The sequence below is a fragment of the Pristiophorus japonicus genome, chromosome 3 (genome assembly GCF_044704955.1).
Source record: "Pristiophorus japonicus isolate sPriJap1 chromosome 3, sPriJap1.hap1, whole genome shotgun sequence".
Taxonomy (NCBI): Eukaryota; Metazoa; Chordata; class Chondrichthyes; family Pristiophoridae; genus Pristiophorus; species Pristiophorus japonicus.
Window position 1 is genome coordinate 270,883,007 of NC_091979.1, and position 21,204 is coordinate 270,904,210.

Below are 21,204 nucleotides of genomic sequence, written 5' to 3' on the forward strand. Positions count from 1 at the left end.
TCCCGGCATGTTCAAGTCTCCCCACCCCCTCGGACATGACCTACCAGCTGGCTCAGTATGAGAACCAACTGATTTTCTGTCCTCTCTGAATGGGTGCCCCCTGCAGCCCAAAGCCAACTTTAGCTCAGGCCTCAGACCGACATGGACATGTGTCTGCTTTGGGCACAAGTCAAATTTCTTGGCAAATGTAACTAATATTTGTCTCTGATCTTATTAATCATAAAATAAATTGAGTTGTGTTTATTTGCTTACTGCACATTAGAAATTTGCATGTCTCAGGTTGCCATCAATTGATTTGACTATATTTATCTTTCATAGTGGCTACTGTTCTAGTTACATGGACCTGCTATGTGTTACTGCTTTCTCAGCTGAACTATTAGTGGTGTATGTTTGAGAAGCACCAATGCAGAATAATTTCAGATCAAGAAGTAGAAAAAGTTGTTAATCCTTTGGCACAATCAACAACAACAACTTGTATTTATATAGCGCCTTTAACATCGTGAAACGGGCCAAGGCGCTTCTCAGGAGTATTATGAGACAAGAAAAATTAAGAGACACCAAGAGCATGAGCAACAGCACGATGCTTTATTGGGAAGACAGTTGAATTGGTAGTCTGGAAGGATGAGATCAAATTGGCTGAAGGGCTTTCTTGGTTTTTTTAATACATAATCTATAAATCAGAAAATGGCAGTTTAATGTTTATTTATGTTGAAATGTTTTAAATGGGATGCTGCTCTAAATTGATCTACAGTGAACTCTTAAGTAAGTTTCATTAGTTCCACAACTAAATTGTAAACACAAGAAAATGTAGATAATCCTGAACTATTTAATTTTAAATTCATTTACACTATCCAATTTCATTTGAACTGCCTGAATGAAGTAAAAATATTATTTGAGAAATAGAATTGGATTTGAATCTATTGAATTAGTAATAAATCTGTAGCCCAAAACACAGTCTGCTATTCAGACCAGATTAAACAGTAGGATACTGTTCTGTACGCATGGAAGGGTGAATTTTCTGAACGTTTCCACCAACTTGGTGTGGGAGTTCAGGGAGCAAAGGTCCCACTTATTGGATCTCCACCCATACTGTGCAGATAGCCAGGAATTTATAAGTTTTCTTGATGTTTACTAGCCTATTCATCACTTTTAGTGGGTTCTGAAGTTTAAGGACATAAATTGTGATTCAGAAGACTGCAATTGAAAGAAATAGAAAATAGAATACACGCATTCTATACAATAGGATTACTTGTGACAATTTTATGAGTAGAATATGCACAAAGCAACTAAATGCTTGCTTTGGGGAATAAAAAGTAATACACATTGAACTGTTACTATGTAGAACCCTGTGTTGTTTGAAAAGGAAAGTGCACACAGATATGGTTCCGTGACATTAACTCGACAGGAGCCTCTCAAAACACACTGGCATCTGTGTTTGAAATTGATGTATTTGGTCTGTTTACTGGCCAATTACAAGCGTTCCCTTTTTTAAAAAAAATTCAGTGGGCTGGAATTTCGTCAGCCTTCCACGCATTTTTCAGCAATATTTCCTCTTTTTCGGTGGAAAACCACCCGGTGGGAATTTCATCAAAGTGTTCCGGCGGCAGTTTTCAAATACCGCTGGGGAGCGGACCGCCGGAATACAACACTGAAAAAACTGCTTCTGCCCAAGTTTGGTGGAAGTAGTGATCCGTACTTGATGGGAAAAAAACCGCCGTAGAGAAACCAGCTGGAGCAGCCCTTCGATTGGCGGTAAGTGTGAAACCCTGCGAAAAAAGGTAAGATAACGTTTTTTTAATTATTTTGCAGCAATTCACTGGAAAGGGGTCCTGTGAATGTTTTCTGATTTTTTGGGTTTTTTTGAAAAATATTTTTTGTGTTTTCCCCCCTCCCTAGTCCCAACTCGTAGCCTCAGATTAAATTTGCCGAGGATTGCATTTTCCGCCGTGAATCCACGTGCAATGGTAATTTTTCCCGCCGGGCAGATTTATTTTTGCATTTTTTAATTAATTTTCCGCCGATCTTAATTGAATACAGGTAATCATAGCGGTTTTTTGGGCGGTAATCCGGTGGTGGCGGTTTTTGATCAAAATCCAGCCCAGTGTCTGCTAAATATTTGCTATCTTTTAGCAAAAGACTTCAAAAAATCTCATCAATCTGGAATCAGACCTAATATACTGAAACCAAGCATAGGAAATTAATGCACTTCAAGATGATTGATTTGACTTATGTCGTGATTAGATCTATTTACTTTTGATGTCACTTGGCATAGTGACACGGTTCTATAGAGGACGGTTCAAAAGATTTTTTTAATATCTTGACTGTTGGAAACATTACCTGGGACACATTGAGGGATATGTACTTAACATGCCTAGCCCAAGAAATACTTTACCTATAACTGAATGAGACTACTATAGGGTTGACTGTTGGTGATCCTATTCACACAGTGATTTGATTAACAAGCTATGAGAAGGTGAATAGAAAGGACTGATCTTAAATGGCAACATGCTCCAGGTTATCACATTTTCAATTTTAAGCAGGTTTAATTTGATTGAATTGATTTTCACCATATTTTGTGCTGCAGTAAATTACAATGGCTTTACAAGATGCTTGCTCTTGAACCAGTTCAGAGAGGTGCTTCAGTTGAATCAAATATTGTATAATAATAGAGAATTGTATTAAAATAATGAGCTAGCCTTCTATCACTTTGGTATGAATTGCAAATATTTATATATTTGATTTATTTTCACTAAGCTAGTTAGTAGTTACATATTCAAGCAATCTGTTTAATTCTGTACCTATTGTAAGGAACATCACAGGAGAATGTTTCAGTGTGCTTGTGGGTTTATCACATCGCCTTAACCCGTCAATGTTTTATTGTTCTGCACATACTCTTGGGATGTGATATTTTGTGAGTACACATTTTTAGTGAAGTATAGTTTAGAATTCTGAATGTTTTGTAAATTCTGGATGCATGCATTATTTGCCTTATTCTAATACCTATGAATGATGATCACTTAATGAAGGAAATGAAAAAGAAGCTATGATCATTTATAGTTGTACTACAGAAGTGATCCCATGACTTATTGAACATTACCAATTAAATACCACTGAACTAGTGATTGTTTTTACAACATTCATTTCTAATCATTTATCTATTTAAATCATGTACCACTCCATTTCTATACTGAAAATGTAACTATGAAAATGTAACCTCAAAAATCACAAATTAAAAAACTATACCTTATGCCGATTTTTTGCCTTCATGAAGAGGCGGGTAAGAACATTGAGAATTAAATACTTTTGCAGTTGGGCAGCAAATGTTAAGTAATCACAGTCATATATACTACGACAATATGCTCCCTCTACTCTGTCTTCATCAATGTGCCTTAAGCAAAACCTGTATGATCACTAAATTTTCAGTTCTGTGTACTTGTATTTAATCAATGAGGATTAACAGTTGATTGACATTTGATGAGACAGGTGCATAGGAAACAAAAGCAACTAAAGTCCACTTTCAAAAGCATCACATCTGAAAATGTGGATGGAATCTTGGAACATGCCAGAGGAGACCACGTGGGCATGGGAATGAAATCATTGCCAGCTATGTTAGGACAAATAGGAGAGGAACTATGAGAGGGTAATACCATGGATGTGGACCACTGAGGAGCGGAAATGGAGATGGATAGTCTGGTCAATGTATTGAAGACCACAGAAAGGTGAAGAAGTATTAATGTGTCATAGTTACAAAGTATGTTGTTCATGACTTTCAGCAGGCCAGTTCCAGTGCTGTGGGCAGGACAGAAACCAGATTGAAAGCATTTGAACAGGGAATCATGGTGAGTTGTACAGCGGGACCTGGGGGTACTTGTGCATGAAACACAAAAGGTTAGTATTCAAGTGATTAGGAAGGCCAATGGAATCCTGGCCTTTATTGCAAAGGGGATGGAGTATAAAAGCAGGGAAGTCTTGCTACAGTTGTACAGGGTATTGGTGAGGCCACACTTGAAATACTGCGTGCAGTTTTGGTTTCCATATTTAAGGAAGGATATACTTACTTTGGAGGCAGTTCAGAGAAGGTTCACTAGGTTGATTCCAGAGATGAGGGGGTTGACTTATGAGGAAAGGTTGAGTAGGTTGGGCCTCTACTCATTGGAATTCAAAAGAATGAGAGGTGATCTTATCGAAACGTATAAGATTATGAGGGAGCTTGACAGGGTGGATGCAGAGAAGATGTTTCCACTGATAGGGAGACTAGAACTAGAGGGCATAGTCTTAGAATAAGGGCCATCCATTTAAAACTGAAATGAGGAGGAATTTCTTCTCTCAGAGGGTTGTAAATCTGTGGAATTTGCTGCCTCAGAGAGCTGTGGTAGCTGGGACATTGAATAATTTAAGACAGAAATGGACAGTTTCTTAAATGTTAAGGGAATAGGGGTTATGGACAGCCGGCAGGGAAGTGGAGCTGAGTCCATGATCGGATCAGCCATGATCGTGTTGAATGGCAGAGCAGGCTCGAGGGGCCATATGGCCTAATCCTGCTCCTATTTCTTATGTTCTTAAAGCTAGGTGACAATAGTGTATTTGAGAATTTTGAGATGAAGGGGGGTTTAGTGAAAGGTGGTCATTTGAGTGGAGAGAGGAGCTTTTTAAAGGAATAATTGCAGTAGTTTTGAAGAGAGAAATCAATGCCTATGGAAGAGGAGTTGTTTATGTTTCAAAAAGCATTAAGCCAAGGAGAGGTAGTTCAATGATTAGGAGCTGGGTTGGGAAAAGAAAATTATGATTTGGGATTGTTCTTACCCTACAGGATGAGAAAGGAAAGTAGAATGGATTTGATTACAGTGGAGAGGCAATATTGCTTGAGGTGGTCAAGTAAGATCTGGCAGTGGAGAACCAAACAAGTCATGAATAATGTGTGCTCAAGCGTATGGCCCTGGGAGGTAAGGGGCTAATTTTCCACATGGCTGATTTTTGACGCAGTTGTAGAGATGTGTCCGATTTTTTTTAGTGGCCTACTGCAACAAAAAAAGTTCCACGTTTCGCCGGCATAACCTTTCATTTTGGATCGGTGCAGATTGTCCTTAAGCTCTGTGGGTGGAGCTTAAGGTCTGCACCAAAAAATGGAGGTTGCCAGAGTAACGAGGGACACAATGGAGGGCTGAGGCTGCAAAGTGAAACATACAAGATGCAGTAAGACAGATGGAGGTACATATATCATTGCCAAGATCTCTTCTGTTTATTGAAAGATTGTCGTGACAAATTATCATACTCTGCAATATTTATTTCTTTAATTTTAGATAAAACAGGCCTAATAAAATAAAAGTTATTCCACACACAATCGCACATTAGGTTGTAAGGTTTGCAAAGATATTTGCTCAGGGCACAGGAAGATGCCAGGATCTGGAGACTAAAACTTGAAGCACAGGAAAAGGCGACAGCCAAATATGGTTTTGAATCGATGAAGGACATTGAAATGTTTTAAAGCTTTTCTGATTGACTATGAAAAGGAGCATTCATAGAAATATGTGGCCTGGAATCTTGAGCAAGCCTTGATTGATTTAGATGGGAGAAATTAGCACCTGGACAATGCTCTAGGTTTCACTCAATTAATGGCCTGAATCAGAAAAACGTTTACCTGCGAGCCGACTAATAGACACACCCCTAAACAGTAAGAGGAAACCACATTAAGTGTGTATTTCAGGGAGTGGGAAACAAAGATGAGGAGTCATCTTCAATCTCGCAAACTCTGCATGGTGGTTTAATTACTGGTTGATGATAAAACCCCAGTTACGCATATTCCAACAAGGCTTAACATTTAATGGGGTATTTAACAGCGATATTACCGCGGAAAAGCCTATGTTTTCGTCAGTTTCACTGAATTCACATTGCCGGCTGTTGGGGAAAGGGTGTGGGATCGCACAGCTGGTGTTGCGGCAGTGAATGACTGACCAAGGATTTATGTGTTTAGATGCGCAAGCGCTAAATCCTGAAGTTGCGGTCAGTTTCAAAGGGGTAATGATGGCGAACACTGTTAGTTCGCCGTCATTACCCACTGCAAATTCTGGGCCAATGAATAATTACTTTGCATCAGTATTTGCCAGGGAGACTAACCGGATGGACAGAAGGTCAAAAAAAATATCAAACCATTTAAGATGGAAAGGGGGGAGATAATTGATAAACTAGTCAAACTTAGAGAGGATAAAACCCATGGTCCAGATGTTTGCATCTGTGAACACTAAAAGAAGTTATAGACCAGTCAGCTTAACATTGGTGGTAGGAACAATAATAGAATCTTTACTTAAACAGGTCATAGAAAGATATCGAGAAACCTAAAATATAATAAAGAATAGTCAGCACTAATTTCAAAAGGCAAGGTCATGCTTGACCAACCTTTATTAAGTTCTGTGAAGAAGTAAAGAATAACCTCTCAATGTTTTGCTTTAAATTAAGGCATCGAAAATAAGCATCTAAATTTAATTAACAATATTAACAGCTGAATAATCTTGAACAAAACCATAGGCAACTCAATAGTCCACTTTAAAATGGGTAACTGTTTGGAGTAGATACCTGAGGTTGTGGGTGGTCAATGTGGGTTGAGGTCACTTGATGTCAAACATTGCTCGGGTATTGTTGCACAGTCTTGTCTCTCTAATAGTATGTGGAGAATGCAGAATGAAAATGAATTGTAGATTTTCCAAACTTGGTTGTAAAAAAACATTTTGCTTTATTTAATGCTAGAATGATATACTGATGGTAATAGTGGGAGCAATTTGAAGTACTGAATTTAGTCATGTAACTGCATTGCAGAACAGTAAATCATATTGGTTTGACCACCCCCCCCCCACCTCCCCACATTGAAAGTATGGGTGCACATTTTGTATGTGTGCTCTTTGTGGCTGAAGCTCCCTGCCAGAAGCATCAATTCAGAAAATGATCCTAATATGCTCAATAAACCTAGTGACAACATAGTAGTCTATTTCACCATCTAGTTCAGAAATCATCATTCCATCTTGATTTCCTTCCTCTTCGAGAACTTGGTTGTAACTGTTGGCTCTTGCAAGCTCTGCTCTTTGGATGTCCTTCACCTGAGCCAACTTCATACCATTGGCCCGATCATATGCTGTACTATACTTCCATTTGTTGTGGTATGACCAGTTGGGTTCGCCCATGGGCCGCCCCGACCTGTGTGAGAATACCACCGCAGGTCGGGCCTATAAATAGAGCTGGAGCGCTGGGCCCTGGAACATCGTGGGCGAAAGTGCGGCGAATGAAGGTACGGAGCCCAGAAGAGCCGAGGGCCCAGAGGCAGCACGGGGCCTGCCCACACCGCGATATCTGTGCGCACTAGGTCCGTACAGCAGAGCAGGTCTCCAGTCGTCCTGGTTCAACCCTTGCCACTGGATAAAGGCCTAGCTCTGTTCAGCCCGTGTGGTGGCTGATGCACAACGGTCACCACATGTTAAGAAAATCCACGCACAGGCATCTTCCACCCTCTCAATTGGAGTTCAGGACTGGAACATCGGGTCCTTCATTGAAACATCTGTGAACTCTTGTGAAAGCAAATCATTCTTTGTTCAAGGGACTGCCTATGATGATGATTGTTATGTCTTTAGATGTTCTGATAATGACTCCAGGAGGCAAAGTATTGCACTTGAACTGTAGTGACCTTAGTCTGTTTAATATAACTCCAGAGTGAGGATACCACATGGTGGACTCCCTTTTATACCTGGGTACCTGTGGTGTACAGGTAACCCCGGGCCTCCACCAGTTGTGCCCTCTGGTGGTGCCAGCATAGTGTATACAGTGTGAACCTTGTTGATGGTACCTCTGATAAACAAGTCTTCATCTTATGCAACTATACAGTGACTACGCAGAGAGTATATCTATAGTATGCCTATATAACAATGATGATGATGATGTATGAATGTCGGCCATTCAGAAGCCCAGCAACTGAAACGACGGTTGGGGGAGGGCTTTGTGACAAAAAGAGACTTTAAGACGGAAGGACATCGACGGGGAAACACACAGGAAGACTCTCGCTCTCGAGGACGACGGTAGTCAGGTAAAGATGAACGGGGGCCGGTCATTCCCAGCTCCATAGAAACATAGAAAATAGGTGCAGGAGTAGGCCGTTCGGCCCTTAGAGCCTGCACGACCATTCAATAAGATCATGGCTGATCATTCCCTCAGTACCCATTTCCTGCTTTCTCTCCATACCCCTTGATCCCTTTAGCCATAAGGGCCATATCTAACTCCCTCTTGAATATATCCAATGAACTGGCATCAACAACTCTCTGCGGCAGGGAATTCCACAGGTTCACCACTCTCTGAGTGAAGAAGTTTCTCCTCATCTCAGTCCTAAATGGCTTACCCCTTATCCTTAGACTGTGTCCCCTGGTTCTGGACTTCAACATCAGGAACATTCTTCCTGCATCTAACCTGTCCAGTCCCGTCAGGATCTTATATGTTTCTATGAGATCCCCTCTCATCCTTCTAAACTCCAGTGTATAAAGGCCCAGTTGATCCAGTCTCTCCTCATATGTCAGACCAGCCATCCCGGGAATCAGTCTGGTGAACCTTTGCTGCAATCCCTCAAGAATGTCCTTCCTCAGATTAGGAGACCAAAACTGAACACAATATTCCAGGTGAGGCTTCACCAAGGCCCTGTACAACTGCAGTAAGACCTCCCTGCTCCTATACTCAAATCCCCTAGCTATGAAGGCCAACATACCATTTGCCTTCTTCACCGCCTGCTGTACCTGCATGCCAACTTTCAATGATTGATGAACCATGACACCCAGGTCTCGTTGCACCTCCCCTTTTCCTAGTCTGCCGCCATTCAGATAATATTCTGCCTTCGTGTTTTTGCCCCCAAAGTGGATAATCTCACATTTATCCACATTATACTGCATATGCCATGCATTTGCCCATTCACCTAACCTGTCCAAGTCACCCTGCAGCCTCTTAGCGTCCTCCTTGCAACTCGCACTGCCACCCAGTTTAGTGTCATCTGCAAACTTGGAGATAGTACACTCAATTCCTTCATCTAAATCATTAAAGTATATTGTAAAGAGCTGGGGTCCCAGCACTGAGCCCTGCGGCACTCCACTAGTCACTGCCTGCCATTCGGAAAAGGATCCATTTATCCCGACTCTCTGCTTGCTGACTGCCAGCCAGTTCTCTATCCACGTCAGTATATTACCCCCAATACCAATCTTGTGTATCTGTAAAGCATGCACCCCCATGTTCCGCCACCAGGGAGCGCATCCCCTGAAGTCCCAAGGGATCCCAGCATCCCTTGGGAGCACTGTATATAAGCCGGCCCCTAAGGCCTGTTCCTCACTCTGGAGTATCTTATTAAAGATGGAGGTCACTGTTACTTTAAGCTCCCTGTGAGCAGTCTCAACTGTGTTAGGAACACAATAACTGGCGACGAGAATACGAATCCAATGCAAAGATGCAGCAAACTGTGGGCATCCTGGAGAAGTTCACGGAGGGTGAGGACTGGGAAGCCTATGTCGAACGGCTAGACCAGTACTTTGTAGCCAACAAGCTGGACGGAGAAGGAAGCGCTGCAAAAAAGGAGAGCGGTCCTCCTCACAGTCTGTGGGGCACCGACCTACAGCCTCATGAAGAATCTTCTGGCTCTGGTGAAACCCACAGATAAATCATATGAGAGCTGGTTCGGGAGCATCTTAACCCGAGGGAGAGCGTGCTGATGGCGAGGTATCGGTTCTACACGTGCCAGCGATCTGAAAGTCAGGAAGTGGCGAGCTACGTCGCCGGGCTAAAGCGACTTGCAGGGCAATGTGAGTTTGATGGCTACCTGGAGCAGATGCTCAGAGACTTTTTTGTACTGGGCATTGGCCACGAGACCAACCTACAAAAACTTCTGACTGTAGAGACACCGACCCTCAGTAAGGCCATAGCGATAGCACAGGCGTCTATGTCCACCAGTGATAACACCAAACAAGTCTCTCAGCACACAAATGCTAGCAATGTTCATAAATTAACTGGAACTGTGTTTGCGAGCAGAAATGTACAGGGCAGAAACCACGAGACTGCAACTACCAGCAGGACTAAGGTGACCCAGATGACTCAGAGTCCCCAACAAAGGATGAATGCAAGGCAATTCACACCTTGTTGGCATTGCAGAGGCTTCCATTCAGCCTATTCATGCCGCTTCAAAGGGTATGTTTGCAAGAGCTGTAGAACAAAGGGGCACCTCCAACGAGCTTGCAGACAAGCTGCAAGCACTGCAAAACCTGCTAACCACCACGTGGCAGAGGAAGATCGGTCCATGGTGGGTCAAAGCAATTTTGAGCCTCAGAGAGAAGAGGCAGATGCTGAAGTGCACGGGGTGCAAATATTTGAGATGAAATGTCCACCTATAATGCGAAATGTAAAATTGAATGGCTTACCCGTAGCCATGGAACTGGACCCTGGCACGAGCCAATCCATCATTGTAAAAAGATGTTTGAGAGACTGTGGTGCAACAAGGCATTCAGACCAGCCTTGAGCCCCATCCACACAAAACTGAGAATGTACACCAAAGAGCTCATCACTGTCCTGGGCAGTGCCATGGTCAAGGTCACCTACGAGGGCACGGTGCACGAACTGCCACTCTGGATTGTCCCGGGCGATGGTCCCACACTGCTTGGAAGCTGGCTGGGCAAAATCCGCTGGAACTGGGAAGACATCCGAGCGCTATCACATGTCAATGAGGCCTCATGTACCCAGGTTCTTAACAAATTTCCTTCCCTTTTTGAGCCAGGCATTGGAAACTTTCCCGGGGCGAAGGTGCGGATCCACTTGGTCCTAGAGGCATGACCCATTCACCACAAGACGCGAGCGGTACCTCACATGATGAGGGAGAGAGTGGAAATCGAGCTAGACAGGCAGCAATGCGAGGGCATCATCTCCCCAGTGGAATTCAGCGAGTGGGCCAGCCCGATTATTCCAGTACTCAAAAGTGATGGCACGATCAGGATTTGCGGCGATTATAAAGTAACTATTAATCGTTTCTCACTACAGGACCAATACCCACTACCTAAGGCAGACGACCTATTTGCGACACTGGCAGGAGGCAAGATGTTCACCAAGCTCGACCAGACTTCGGCCTACATGACGCAGGAGCTGGAGGAGTCTTCGAAGGGCCTCACCTGCATCAACACGCACCAGGGACTGTTCATCTACAACAGATGCCCGTTTGGAATTCGGTCGGCTGCAGCGATCTTCCAGAGAAACATGGAGAGCCTACTCAAGTCGGTACCACACACGGTGGTTTTTCTGGACGACATATTGGTCATGGGTCGGGACACCGTCGAGCACCTACAAAACCTGGAGGAGGTCCTCCAGCGACTGAATCATGTAGGGCTGCGGCTGAAGAGGTCAAAATGCGTCTCCATGGCAACAGAAATGGAGTTTTGGGGAGAAAGATCACGGCGGACGGCATTTGGCCCACAGACGCCAAGACAGAGGCTATCAGGAATGCGTCCAGGCCACAGAACGTCACAGAGCTGGGACTCCTCAACTATTTTGGTAACTTCCTACTGGGGTTAAGCACCCTCTTAGAGCCCCTACATGTGTTATTGGATAAAGGTGAGAACTGGGTATGGGGAAAAAAAACAAGTAATTGCTTTTGAGAAAGCCAGAAACATTTTATGCTTCAACAAGCTGCTTGCATTGTATAACCCGTGTAAAAGACTTGTGCTAGCATGTGATGCGTCGTCGTACGGATTCGGGTGTGTATTACAACAAACTATCATTGCGGAGAAGTTGCAACCTGTCGCCTATGCCTCCAGGAGCTTGTCTAAGGCCGAGAGTGTAAAGTCCTTACTGTGCAGCATGAAACCACATGAGGCACATTCTGGGGACAAGGTCACTCTGTGACCTTAACTCTTTATTCACAGGACTCCAAAGACGATGACCCTGCGTGGGACCTCCCTTTTTATACCTGTGTGATCAAGTAAGGAGTGTCTCCCACAAGTTCACCTCTAGTGGTCAAGGTGTGCATCTAGGTTGAGAGTATACAGTAATACAGTGGTGTTACATTGTGGTTACATACATGACATCACCTTCCCCCCCAAAGTCTTAATGGGATCATAGGTCGAGTCTTTCAGGTGGTCTACACTCCCTCGTGGAGCGCCGCAGTTGGCGCTCTGGTTGTTGGACACTGACGTGAGTGTCTGTCACCTCTGGTGATTCCGGCCTGTCTGGGCTGACCACAGGGACTGTGCTTTCTTCTGATTGCTCTTGTTGCTCGTTCACTGGCGGTGTTGTGAGCTCCATCTCATGGTCTTCTTCAGGTTCCTCCGTGTCGATGTTGAACCTTTTTATTTACTTAGTCCAGATGCTTACGGCATATCTGACTATTGTTGAGTTTTACCAAGATGAACCTATTCCCCTCTTTGTCAATTACAGTGCCCTCAAGCCATTTGGGCACCATGGCGTGATTGAGGACGAATACAGGATCATTTATTTCTATACATCTCCCCCTCGAATTACAGTCATGGTACTCGTTTTGTGACTTGCGCTTGCCCTCAACTATGTCGGTCAGGACTAGATGAATGAGGGACAACCGAGTTTTGAGTGTCCGTTTCATTAGTAGCTCTGCAGGCAGGTGCGGTCGGGATCTATAGGCCAGCAGGAGACGCGACAGGTGGCATTGTAGGGAGGGTGCTTGAATCCTGAGCATACCTTGCTTAATGATTTGGACCGTACGTTTCACCTGGCCATTGGAGGCCGGCTTGAACGGCGCAATCCTGACGTGGTTGATGCCAATGCCCGACATAAACTCTCGAAATTCATAGCTTGTGAAACGTGGGCCATTATCACTAACCAGGATGTCCAGCCAGCCATGGGTTGCAAAGATCGCACATAGGCTTTCCACGGTGGTGGATGACGTGCATGAATTCAAAATGATGCACTCGATCCATTTCGAGTACACATCTACCACAATAAGGAACATATTACCCATGAACGGGCCCGCGTAGTCAACATGAACGCCTGACCGTGGCCTTGTAGGCCAGGGCCACGGGCTGAGCGGGGTCTCTCTGGGGACATTACCCAGCTGGGCACACGACAGTGCACCTGCAAACACAGTGTTCCTGGTCTGAATCAATTCCAGGCCACCAAATGTGTGACCGGGCAATGGCCTTCATCAGCACAATGCCTGGGCGCAAGCTGTGGAGTTCCCTGATGAATGCCTCCCTGCCCTTCTGGGGCATAACTACCCGGCTGCCCCATAGTAGGCAGTCGGCTTGGATGGAGAGCTCATCCATCTGTCTGTGGAACGGTCTGACCTCCTCAGGGCATGCTCCGTGTGCGGGCGCCCAATCCCCAGTCAGGACACATTTCTTAATCAGGGATAGGAGGGGATCTCTGTTTGTCCAGATTTTGATCTGGCGGGCTGTGATGGGGAGCCTGCGCTGTCAAAGGCATTGACAGCCATGACCATCTCGACGCTTTGCTCCGCTGCCCCCTCAGTGGTGGCCAGTGGAAGCCTGCTGAGCACGTCAGCGCAATTTTCAGTGCCGGGCCGGTGCCAGATGGAGCAGTCATAAGCAGCCAGCGTGAGAGCCCATCGCTGTATGCAAGCTGATGCTTTGGCATTGATAGCCTTGCTGTCTGACAACAGGGATGTTAATGGCTTGTGGTCCGTCTCTAATTCAAACTTCCTACCAAAGAGGTACTGATGAATTTTTTTTACACCGTAGACACATGCAAGCGCTTCCTTCTCGACCATCCCATATCCCCGTTCTGCTTGAGAGCGCGACCTGGAGGCATAAGCCACAGGTTACAGTTGACCCTCAGCATTGCCCTGCTGCAGCACGCACCCAACCCCATTGGACGATGCATCACATGTCAGAACCAGTTTTTTACAGGGGTCATACAGGGTCAACAACTTGTTTGAACAAAGTAGGTTTCGCGCCCAATCAAAAGCCCGTTCCTGACAGTCCCCCCAAAACCAATCGCAACCCTTATGCAAGAGCACGTGTAGCGGCTCCAACATCGTGCTCAAGTTTGGCAGAAAGTTCCCGAAATAGTTCAACAGTCCCAGGAATGAACGCAACTCCGATGTGTTGCAGGGCCTGGGTGCTCGCCTGTTTTGGATTCGGTGGGCCGAATCCCATCTGCAACAATCCTCCTGCCCAGAAACTCAACCTCAGGAGCTAAGAACACACATTTAGACTTCTTGAGTCGCAGGCCTACCCGGTCCAGTCGGCGTAGCACCTCCTCCAGGTTGTGGAGGTGTTCCTCGGTGTCTCGACCCGTGATAAGGATGTCGTCCTGGAATACGATCGTTCCAGGAATGGATTTAAGCAGGCTTTCCATGTTTCGTTGAAAAATCACGGCCGCTGATCGAATGCCAAACGGGCACCTGTTAGAAACGAACAGTCCATTGTGCGTGGTGATGGTGGTCAGTAGTTTAGAATAGTCGGCCAGTTCCTGGGTCATATCGGCTGAAGTGAAGTCCGACTTGGTGAACAGCTTGCCGCCTGCCAGCGTGGCGAAGAGGTCCTCCACTCTCTGGAGCGGGTATTGATCTTGTAGGGACACCCGATTGATGGTGGCCTTGTAGTCGCCACAGATCCTGACAGAGCCATCCACTTTTAGGATGGGAACGATGGGGCTCGCCAGTCGCTGAATTCAACAGGCGAGATGATGCCCTCTCTCAACAGCCGGTCCAATTCGCTCTCGATCTTTTCCCGCATCACATACAGCACCGCTCTGGCTTTGTGGTGCACTGGCCTGGCATCCGGTGTGATGTGTATCACTACTTTAGTGCCTTTGAAAGTCCCGACGCCAGGTTGGAATAGTGAATCGAATTGTTGTAGGACATGTGAGCATGAACTTCGCTCCGCAGATGACATTGCGTGAATATCCCCCCATTTCCAATTCATCTCGGCTAACCAGCTCCTCCCCAACAGTGCGGGACCATTGCCCGGGACAATCTAGAGCGGCAGCCGATTCACTAACCCATTGTGTGTGACAGCCAATATTGCACTGCCTAGCACCGGAATGATTTCTTTAGTGTAAGTCCGTAATTGTGTCTCAATACGTGCTAAATTAGGTCTACTGGCTTTAAGTGGCCATAGCTTCTCAAATTGCTGAACGCCCATGAGTGACTGGCTGGCCTCAGTGTCCAGCTCCATGCGTATAGGGATATTATTTAATAAAACCCTCATCATCATTGGTGGCGTTCTGGTGTATGAACTGTGAATATTCACCACATGGACCCGCTGAACCTCGGCGTTCATCGATTTGCCCCAAAAGTCATCCTGCCTCAAAGAACCCTCTTCTGGTCCATCTGCCTCATATATTAGTCTGGTAGCAGACTTCCTGCACATTCGAGCTAAGTGGCCACTGAGATTGCAGTTCCTGCAGACAAACTGTTGAAATCTGCAAGATCTAGCTGAGTGTTTTCCCCCACACCTCCAGCATGAGTTAAAGTTTCCATTGTTGGGAACAAAGGGACGATGGCCAGGCACTCCGCGCTGACTGTCCCATTGACTGCTCTTAGAGCCGCATTGTCCACTGTGATGGCGTGAATGTCCGTTCAGCCTGCCATTGCCTCTGTTGAAATCCTACTCTGGGGTCTATTTCTGCCTAGGGAGTGTCGGACTGCCCCTGCCTGCCTACGGGGCTCTGAGTTGCATTGATGATGTTGACTCCATGATCCATCGCCGCGTTAGAGGCAGAATTGCGCGCGTATATTATTTTCGTCTCTTCCTCTCCAGCCATGAAAGTTTGAGCCATCAACGCCGCCGCTTCCAAGGTCAAATCCTTGGTCTCAATTAATTTGCGGAAAATTCCCGCATGACCGATGCCCTCGATAAAGAAGTCCCTTAGCATCTCCTCCTTGCAGGCGTCTGTGAACTTACAGAGGCTGGCCAAACGCCGGAGGTCTGCTACGAAGGCCGGTATGCTCTGTCCTTCACGACGTCGGTGGGTGTAGAATCTGTGTCGAGCCATATGTATGCTACTCGCCGGTTTGAGGTGCTCCCCGATCAATTTGCTAAGTTCTTCAAAGATTTTGTCCGCCGACTTTTCGGGTGCTAATAAGTCCTTCATGAGCACATAAGTCTTTGGTCCGCAGCTGGTCAAAAGATGAGCCCTTCGCTTGTCGGCCGCTGCATCTCCCAGCCATTCTTTCGTAACGAAGTTTTGCTGAAGCCTCTCGACAAAATCGTGCCAGTCTTCCCCAACACAGTACCGTTCCTCTGTGCGACCGGTGGCCGTTCTCGTGGGCCGTGAATTCCTGTTTCTCGTCGCCAATGTAAAGTTCTTACTCTACAGCATGAAACCACACGATGCACATTCTGGGGACAAGGTCACTCTGTGACCTTAACTCTTTATTCACAGGACTCCAAAGACGATGACCCTGCGTGGGACCTCCCTTTTTATACCTGTGTGATCAGGTAAGGAGTGTCTCCCACAAGTTCACCCCTTGTGGTCAAGATGTGCATCTAGGTTGAGAATATACAGTCATACAGTGGTGTTACATTGTGGTTACATGCATGACAGAGAGGGCCTACAGCATGATTGAGAAAGAGGCATTAGCGTGTGTGTTCGGGGTAAAGAAAATGCATCAGTACCTGTTTGGCCTCAAATTTGAGCTGGAAACCGATCACAAGCCCCTCATATCCCTGTTCGCTGAAAATAAGGGGAGAAATATTAATGCCTCAGCCCGCATACAAAGGTGGACACTCGCGCTATCAGCATATAACTAAACCATCAGGCACCGAGAACTGTACGGATGCTCTCAGTCGGCTACCATTGCCCACCACGGAGGTGGAAATGGTGCAGCCTGCAAACTTGTTGATGGTGGCACAGACCGCAGACTTGTTGATGGTCATGGAAGCGTTTGAAAATGATAAATCACCTGTCACGGCCCGCCAGATTAGAACTTGGACCAGCCCAAATCATCTGCTGTCCCTAGTAAAAAAAACTGTGTACTGCATGGGAGCTGGGCGAGCATCCCCGTTGAAATGCAAGAGCTAATCAAGCTGTTCCAGCAGCGAAAGGATGAGCTGTCCATTCAGGAATACTGCCTGTTGTGGGGTAACCGCGTAGTGCTACCCAAAAATGGCACGGAGATGTTCATCTCGGATCTCCACAGCACACACCTGGGTATAGTAATGATGAAAGCGATAGCCAGATCCCAAGTGTGGTGGCCCGGTATCGACTCCGACTTAAGAGTCCTGTGTACGGCAATGCAGCGTGTGTGCTCAGTTGGGAGAGGCACCAATAAGTTTGTGGTCCTGGCCCTCCAGACCATGGTCAAGGATCCATGTCGACTATGCGGGCCCGTTTCTCGGTAATATGTTCCTGGTGGTGGTGGATGCTTTTTCAAAATGAATTGAATGTGAAATAATGTCGGGAAGCACCACCACGCCACCATTGAAAGCCTGAGGGCCATGTTTGCCACCCACGGCCTGACTGACATACTGGTCAGTGACAACGGGCCATGTTTCACCAGTGCCGAATTTAAAGAATTCATGACCCGCAATGGGATCAAACATGTCACCTCGGCCCCGTTTAAACCAGCCTTCAATGGGCAGGCAGAGCGGGCAGTACAAACAATCAAACAGAGGCTTAAACGAGTCACAGAAGGCTCACTCCAAACCCGCCTGTCCCGAGTACTGCTCAGCTACCGCACGTGACCCCACTCGCTCACAGGGGTGCCCCCAGCTGAGCTACTCATGAAAAGGACACTTAAAACCAGACTCTCACTGGTTCACCCCAACCTGCATGATCAGGTAGAAAGCAGGCGGCAGCAACAAAATGTAAACGATGGTCGCGTCACTGTGTCATGGGAAATTGATCTTAATGACCCTGTGTATGTGCTAAACTATGAACATGGTCCCAAGTGGATTGTGGGCACTGTGATAGCTAAAGAAGGGAGTAGGGTGTTTGTAGTCAAACTAGACAATGGACAAATTTGCAGAAAGCACCTGGACCAAACAAGGCTGCGGTTCACAGACTGCCCTGAACAACCCACAGCAGACACCACCTTTTTCGAGCTCACAACACACACCTAAAGGATCAACGACACCACCCCGGACCAGGAAATTGAACCCATCACGCCCAACAGCCCAGCAAGGCCAGGCTCACCCAGTAGCCCTGCAGGGCCAATAACATGCCAGCCCAGTGAGGGCACAGCCAACACACCAGAACAGACATTTGTACCGAGGCGGTCCACCAGGGAAAGAAAGGCTCCCGACTGCCTCACCTTGTAAATAGTTTTCACTTTGACTTTGGAGGGGAGTGATGTGTATCTGTAAAGCATGCACTCCAATGTTCCGCCACCAGGGAGCGCATCCCCTGAAGTCCCAAGGGATTCCAACGTCCCTTGGGAGCACTGTATATAAGCTGGCCCCTTAGGCCTGTCCCTCACTCTGGAGTGTCTTATTAAAGACTGAGGTCACTGTTACTTTGTGCAGTCTCAACTGTGTTAGGAACACAATAAATCTCTTGTGTGGGACCTTGTCAAAAGCCTTTTGAAATTCCAAATACACTACATCCACTGGTTCTCCCTTGTCCACTCTACTAGTTACATCCTCAAAAAATTCCAGAAGATTTGTCAAGCATGATTACCCTTTTATAAATCCATGCTGACTTGGACCGATCCTGTCACTGCTTTCCAAATGTGCTGCTATTTCGTCCTTAATAATTGATTCCAACATTTCCCCCTCTACTGATGTCAGGCTAACCGGTCTATAATTACCCGTTTTCTCTCTCCCTCCCTTATTAAAAAGTGGTGTTACATTAGTTACCCTCCAGTCCATCGGAACTGATCCAGAGTCGATAGACTGTTGGAAAATGATCACCACTATTTTCTAGGACCACTTCCTTAAGTACTCTGGGATGCAGACTATCAGGCCCCAGGGATTTATCGGCCTTCAATCCCATCAATTTCCCTAACACAATTTCCTGCCTAATAAGGATATCCTTCAGTTCCTCCTTCTCACTAGACCCTCGGTTCCCTAGTACTTCTAGAAGGTATTTGTGTCTTCCTTCGTGAAGGCAGAGCCAAAGTATTTGTTCAAATGGTCTGCCATTTCTTTTTTCCCCATTATAAATTCACCTGAATCCGACTGCAAGGGATCTACATTTGTCTTCATTAATTTTTTTCTCTTCACATATCTATAGAAGCTTTTGCAGTCAGTTTTTATGTTCCTGGCAAGCTTCCTCTCGTACTCTATTTTTCCCCTCTTAATTAAACCCTTTGTCCTCCTCTGCTAAATTCTAAATTTCTCCCAGTCCTCAGGTTTGCTGCTTTTTCTGGTCGATTTATATGGCCTACAATCGACATTGGTGATCACCTGCCGGATGTTTCAACCAAATCTCTAAGGGGTTTTATCTGTGTTTTGTTGGTTTTAATAAACTAGTAGTTTTGGGTTAAGCTTAAACCTTTGTGTCGTGTATATTTTGTTCCTGTAAATCCCAGAGTCAATGAACTGTAGTAAGGACAAGGAAAGCAAAAACCCTTACAAGGTTACTGCTTTTTTGTAGAGCCCCGATGCCGCTGCTATCCCAGGCCAAAAGGCCCCCTGACGGTGCCACTGCTATCCCAGACCGAACAGCCCCCTGCCCCCTGCCGGTGCCCCTGCTATTCCAGACCGAACAGCCCCCTGCCAGTGCCACTGCTATCCCAGACCGAATGGCCCCCTGCCAGTGCCACTGCTATCTTGGGCCGTATGGCCCCCCTGCCGGTGCTATCCCGGGCCAAATGACCCCCCCTGCCCCCTGCCAGTGCCATTGCTATCCCGGGCGAATGGCCACCCCGCCCCCTGCCGGTGCTATCCCAGGCCAAATGCCCCCTGCCGGTGCCACTACTATCCTGGGCCGTATGGCCCCCTGCCGGTGCCACTGCTATCCCAGACCGAATGGCCCCCTGCCCCCTGCCGGTGCCACTGCTATCCCGGGCCAAATGGCCCCCCGCCCCCCCTGCCACTACTATCCCGGGCCAAATGCCCCCCCGCCCCCTGCCAGTGCTACTGCTATCCCGGGCCGAATGCCCCCCCCCCTCCTCCTCGCCCCCTGCCAGTGCCACTGCAATCCCGGGCCAGAAGGCCCCCGCCCCTATCCCGGGGGTTGAAAGGCCCACTGCCCCCGGTGCCGTGTCTTCAGCTCCGCTTAAACAATGGTGTCTGCGCCGATTTTCTCTTCGCTGCGTGATTTTCTTAAGTGCAGGTAAGATTTTTCAGAACGGTACACTGCCGTTTTTGAAAAAATCCTACTTGGCCAAATTTGCTTAAATAGCCAGAAATGGTGCAGCCGGCAGCCGGCATCCCCAGTGACATAAAAAAATTGGGAACTAAAAAAAATTGGCCGTAAGTAGTTTAGGATGGAGTAGAAACTTTGGCAAAACTTGTAGATTTTAGTCTGCTCCAAAAAAACAGCTTGATCAAAAAAACAGCGCAGAATGGTGCCAAAAATTCAGCCCTTAAGGATGCAGGTGTTGAGAATTGTATCACTTGCATGGTGGATGTGGAAGACCATGAAAGTCTTGGTGGTAATGGTTTCAAAAGCAGAAACAAAAAAGCTGTTAACAGATGGTAAGCCTATGGCTAGGGATTCGATAGTAGCATACTGCATTGGTCTTGTTGAAGAAACAGATTTATGTTAACAGTTCTCCATAAAGCAAATTCCCAGTCTTAGCAGGAAGTTTTAAGTAAAGACTGGGTGCTTCCCCACAGGGAAGGAGGAAAAATCAGGTTCTGCCACCTGCAGCAGATTTTGCACAACTACTAAGCTGTGAAAAAGTAACATTACCTGAGGCCTGGAAACCGGTCACTTGCTTGCCGTCCAGTATTTATAATCATAGCATGGTTACAGCACAGAAGGAGGCCTTTCGGCCCATCGAATCCATGCCGACTCTGCAAGAGCACTTCAGTTAGTCCCACTCCCCGACTCTTTCCCCATAGCCCTGCATTTTTTTTCCTTCAGGTACTTATAACAATTCCCTTTTGATATTTCATTGGCTGTAAAGCACTTTAGGACGTTCTGAGATCGTGAAAGGCGCTATATAAATGATTTCCTGTCCACACCTGCCAATCGCGTGGGGTTTTGTGTTTAAAGCATCTCACCGGCAGATGGCAGTAACCTGCCCTGCCCACCCGCCGCTGATCCTGACTGACAACGCGCGTTGACCAATCAGCAGGAGACGGTGCCTTCCGGCGGCTGCGCGTG

The 21,204-nt window shown here is 46.5% G+C and overlaps 1 long non-coding RNA gene across 1 annotated transcript; it reads right to left on the reverse strand.

The window, feature by feature from the left end:
• Positions 1-564: 564 nt before the first annotated feature.
• Positions 565-21,091, reverse strand: LOC139259517 (uncharacterized). Its single transcript, XR_011592587.1, has 4 exons — positions 20,788-21,091; positions 16,605-16,662; positions 6,571-6,651; positions 565-1,766 (listed from the first exon to the last, which is right to left on the reverse strand). It is a non-coding gene; the product is annotated as an uncharacterized lncRNA (long non-coding RNA).
• Positions 21,092-21,204: the final 113 nt, after the last annotated feature.